The sequence below is a fragment of the Boleophthalmus pectinirostris genome, unplaced genomic scaffold, assembly GCF_026225935.1.
Source record: "Boleophthalmus pectinirostris isolate CB_2022bp ecotype Guang Dong unplaced genomic scaffold, ASM2622593v1 HiC_scaffold_5, whole genome shotgun sequence".
Classification (NCBI taxonomy): domain Eukaryota; kingdom Metazoa; phylum Chordata; class Actinopteri; order Gobiiformes; family Gobiidae; genus Boleophthalmus; species Boleophthalmus pectinirostris.
The window spans coordinates 4,761,369-4,767,368 of record NW_026571404.1 but is presented as its reverse complement, the minus strand read 5'-3'; positions in this window follow the sequence as shown (position 1 = coordinate 4,767,368).

The window sequence follows — 6,000 nt, the reverse complement described above, 5'->3', positions numbered from 1 at the left end:
CATATGTACACACACACACACATATGTACACACATATGCACACACACACACACACACATATGTACACACACACACACACACACATATGTACACACACACACACATATGTACACACATATGCACACACACGCACACACACACATATGTACGCACACACACATATGTACACACATATGCACACACACACACACATATGTACACTACACACGCATATGCACACACACACACTTACACACATACACATATACACACACGTACACACATATACACACACACGCATATGCACACACACATATACACACACACATGCACACACACACGTACACACACACACACATTCACACGCACACACACGTACACACACACACATATTCACACGCACACACACACACACACACACACACTGACACTTACACACACACGCATATGCACATACACAGTCACACACATATAAGGTTCACACTGCCACCAGCCCCTGTCACCTTTGTCTTTATTTGTAATGTAATCTGTCTCTTGTCTTGTATGTTCTTTGGTTCCTACTTGTTGTAATGTATGTAGTTTGCAAATAAAAAAATAAAAAAATAAATAAAAAGAAATGTCAAAAGTGCCAACAAGAGTTCAAAGCAAATTGTGTCTATTTTAACTTTTTATTTTAGTTTTTTCACATTTTAAAATCTAAAACATGTTTGGTGTTTAGAATATTTTTTGGTACATTTTACTTCATTATTTTGTAACAGAGCTACAGTTTTGCGGCTTGTTTAGGGGAAGGAAACTCGGTGATGAGACACATTTGACATTTTCACAGTTTTGATGATTCAAATGTTTGTGTTTCATTTGAACTTTGCATGAGAAGAAGTGGTTTCACAAAGACTCGTGGCCGATGTATCGAGGTTTGTATCTTATCGGCAACTTCTCAGTGAAACCCGGCCCTAATGTTTGGAGTCATTTTGAGTTTATCTTTTGTTCGCTGCTGTCCATACGTGTCCGTTCATAGCGCTGATGTCGTTTTAGTCAGTTACCGTATTTTCCACACTATAGGGCGCACTTAAAAGCCTTTAATTTCATCAAAAAATGACTGCGCACCTTATAATCCAGAGCACCTTTTATACTGTATTTTTCCAGATATTAGGCGCTCTGGATTATAAGGCGCACTGTCATTAAATGGTCTAATTTCAAACTTTTTTCACAAATAAACCACACCGAACTTTAAAGGAAACCCAACAGTGTGATGGGTGAGTGGTTTTGTTTGTTTGTTCGTTCACGGTGACTCTGGGCTTTGTTCAGTTGTGGCGTGTAGGGAGGGTGTGTCTGGGACCAATGGATTGTCGGCGTGTTCGCAGTTACTCAGTTGTTCAGTCGTGTCTAGAAGTGGCACATTGCACTCGCTTTTTCGGTTCGTTCCTCCGTTCCGTTCCTCGTCGGCGTGGAGTGATGAGTGTCTGTGGGTGTTTGTCTCTGTGCGGTCGCTGTCTGCTCCGTGTGTGTTTGTGTGTTCTGCGGGTGTTGCGGCTTTGTAGTTTACTGAAGTCGTGCTGGGACACCCGAGTGGATTCGTGTATAAAGCGCTCTGGATTGTGGGGCGCAGTCGTTTTTTGATGAAATTAAAAGCTTTTAAGTGCGCCCTATAGTGTGGAAAATACAGTAACTGACTAAAGACATCAGCGCTACGAACGGACACGTATGGACAGCAGCGAACAAAAGATAAACTTTTTTGATGGGGTTGGAGGCTTAAGAGCGCGTCTAATAGCAATAGAAAATACGGTATTAACAACGACGATTATTAACGACCTCGTCCACTGTTTGACTGACGCCAGCAACGTTAACGAGACGTTTACATCGCTCTTACTGCACGCGTTCTGTTTGGGTTTCCGACAATGAGTGGAATTACCAAAATAAAATAAAACTAATTAAAAAGGGATATAGCCCAAAATGTGAAAACAGGAAAATAGCACAGTGTAATCCATTTATTTCAACAAAGTAACTGTAATCCAATTACCACTCACTGAAACAGTAACTGTAACTGAATACAGTTACTCATAATTTGTACTCTGATTACGTAACTCCGGTACATGTAATCTGTTACTCCCCAACACTGCCTATAGAAAGTTAAAGCCATACTTCCGAGCATTCTCCATTAGGGCTCAGTATCATTAAGAAGTTGCCGATAGGATACAGACCTCGATACAGTGTTCTTTCAATTCGATACGATATATTTTAAACTGATTCGATACAGTTCAATAAAAAATAAAGGCAAAATCATGTCCGTGATACTAAAAGTCTTTGTTAAACCACTTCTTCTTGTGCAAAAGTTCATATGAAACACAAACATTTTAATCATCAAAACAGTGAAAATGTCAAATGTCAATGTGTTGCATAAATGAGTTCCCTTCCTCTAAACAAGCAACAAAACTGTAGCTGTAACAAAATAATTTTGTAAAATATACCAAAAAAATACTCTTGCCGATATATCGATACAGCAGCCCACGATATTGATACTGTATCATCACATTAAACGATATGATATATTGATATTTTGATATTTTTGTGTGTTATGTTATACTGTGGAGCCAAAGGAACAACATTTTCATTTACAGAATAAGAAATAAAGACACTTTTTTTGCTTTTAAAATACCTTGACAAGATTTTGGTGTGAATTATTTCTGTCATAATCTCAAGAATTCAAGTCAAAAACATATTTCTTCATGTTGTCTGAGCTGAAATGAATCATGGGATATGTAGTTCCCAATGTTTATAAGCTGTTGCAACTATTAAAAAAATGTATTTAAGTAAAGGAACTTGTAATTCGATATATTGTGACGGCTCACGATATTATTGTGAGACTTTTGACGATACGATATCACGATATTTCAGTTATTGTTACATCCTTACAAGATTAATTACTGTGTTATTTAATTTAAATATTTGATGGGGACAGTGTAGCCTTCATCTAATTAAATTAAATTAATTTAATTTAATTACATCTGTTTACTTGAACACTGCCGCTTCATGACATCACAAGGTGGAACAGAACATTCTGAGCTTTGGAGATGTTGACAGACTAATAATCAAGGGTTACTCAACATGTGTGAATGAAACAAAACACAACTCCAGGTCTGTTTTTGAGGAGATAACAACATTAAAACATGATTTAAAATTCACAAGAGACAATTTGGTGTAATACAGCTTTATTTTAAAGAAGTAGGTATGTAGATGTGTTTATGTCATACTGTGTAGCCAAAGGAACGGCATTTTTCTGGAAACAAGCAGGAGTAGACTAAGTATAAGTCAAGTTTGTGGAGATGTGAGCCCACACTGATTGCAGTTTGTTAGTTTATTTATTTAATGAGACAGAAACAAGCACAGTTTACATGAACCTCAACAGGAGAGATGTTTTTTGTACCAGGTTGTAGCACCAGTGATAATGTCCACCTGTCGTCCCTGGGTAGGTTCCATCCATATCCATATTCTTCCGCTTATCCGGGGCCGGGTTGTGGGGGCAGCAGTTCAAGCAGGGACTCCCAGACTTCCTCTACCCCAGACACTTCCTCCAGCTCCTCCAGGGGAACTCTGAGGTGTTCCCAGGCCAGCTCAGAGACATAGTCCCTTCAGTGTGTCCTGGGTCTTCCCCGGGGCCTCCTCCCGGTGGGACATGCCCAGAACAGGCGTCCAGGAGGCATCAGAAACAGATGCCCGAGCCACCTCAACTGCTCCTCTCGATGTGGAGGAGCAGCGTCTCTACTCCGAGCTCCTCCTGTGTGACTGAGCTCCTCACCCTATCTCTAAGGGAGCGCCCAGCCACCCTGCGGAGGAAACTCATTTCGGCCGCTTGTATCCGCGATCTCGTCCTTTCGGTCACTACCCAGAGCTCATGACGATAGGCCTGCGTCAAGTGGAGGAGTTTAAGTATCTCGGGGTCTTGTTCTCGAGTGAGGGGAGGATGGAGCGTGAGATTGACAGGCGGATCGGTGCAGCATCGGCAGTGATGCGGTCGCTGTATCGGACCGTTGTGGTGAAGAGGAGCTGAGTCGAAAGGCGAAGCTCTCGATTTACCATCAGTCTACGTTCCTGCCCTCACCTCTGATCATGAGCTCTCTGGGCAGGTTCATTCATTTATTTTATTTAAGTGACCTTAGCTTTCAACTATCAGCTGTACTTCCTGGAGACCTATTGTTGCATGTTTTGGGTTGGTGACACGGAAAGGCCCAGGCAACCCGAGGATCAAACTCAGAACCTTCTTGCTGTGAGGCATGAGGAATAAGAATGAGTATATGTTTTTCAGCAGAATAAATACAAAAAAAGCTGATACACGTCTGTCATTTTTTTGGTTGATCTTAGTCCTGTTGTTTTTGCCTCGTACTGCAGCTTTCTCCTGCTGTTACAGCTCCGTTTGTCCAAGGCTGATCTCATCACTTCTCACGTCGGGTGGGTCAAAGTGAAGCAGCAGTGACTGTAGTAGAGAGTGTGCAAAAATAAATAGTAAAGAAATATTTAGCGTGATGATACAGTATCGATCTCGTGGGCTGTTGTACCAAGAGTATTTTTCGGTATATTTTAATAATAATAATACTACATCGTACTTATATAGCGCTTTTTTGGACACTCAAAGACGCTTTACAAACAAATAAAAGTGACACTGTAGAAAACGGTGGAATGCCAGTTTGAACAGGTGAGTTTTTAGTCGTGATTTGAAGTTCTGCAGTGAGTCCGAGTTCCTGGTGGATTGTGGGAGTGAGTTCCAGAGGGAGGAGGCGGCGGCGGCGCGGCGGCGGCGGCGGCGGCGGCGGCTCGGTTTTACTAAATTATTTTGTTACAGCTACAGTTTTGTTACTTGGTCAGAGGAAGGAAACTCATTTATGCGACACATTTGACATTTTCACTGTTTTGATAATTTAAACCACAGGTGTCAAACATACGGCCCGGGGGCCAGATCCGGCCCTCCAAGACCTTTAATCTGGCCCTCGGCTGATTTTCTACTAAAATATTTTAATTATATTTTCTATTAAAACATTGTTAATTTTCTATGGTGTTTATCATAGCAGCGTCTCCAGCATCTCTGTACGTGGCCCCTCCCACCAGAGCAGCACAAATGAAGACTTGTCTCTTTCCAAACGCTCTTAAAGGACGATCGTTTTGACTGTTGACCGTGACACCCTCATCAGAAAAATGTCCAACATGAGAAAAGAGGAGCCGAGTGCAGGATTTTACAACAAAAATGAACTTATTCCTGTTTACAGACAAGTTCATGTTAAAACATTGTGTTGAAATTGTATTTTTCTTAAAGTTTCAGGTTGTTCATAATATTATATTTTGTATAAGAAAGAGTTCATCAATTAAAAAAGATTTCTGTAATAGATTTGTGTTTCTCTGCACAAATATTTGAACTTATTGTTATTTTTGGGGTTTATATGAATGAGTTTTCTGATCCGGCCCCTTTGGGATCAAAGTCGGTTGGATACGGCCCCCGGAGGAAAATGAGTTTGACACCCCTGGTTTAATGTGATTATACAGTATCGATTTCATGAGCTGCTGTATCGATATATTTTTGTTTCTATTAGACTAAATTATTTTGTTACAGCTACAGTTTTGTTGCTTGTTCAGAGGAAGGAAACTCATTTATGCGACACATTTGACATTTTCACTGTTCTGATGATTAAAATGTTTGTGTTTCATATGAACTTTGCACAAGAAGTGGTTTAACAAAGACTTTTAGCATCACAGTCATGATTTAGCCTTTATTATTTAATTGAATTGTATCGAATTAATTTGAAATATATCGTATTGAATCGAAAGCTCACTGTCTCAAGGTACACCAGCCCTAGAGATAGATCTGATATGACAATTCACTGAACGGCTTTTGTGTACAAGAGTGATGGTGGTGCTTGAAGATTTCCAGCCTCTATCAGTCCTACTTTCGCCTCACAGGCTCAACCCCTGAGTTTGCGTGTTCTCCCTGTGTCTGGGTGAGTTTCTGGTTCCCCCGTCAATGTCAAATCATAAAAG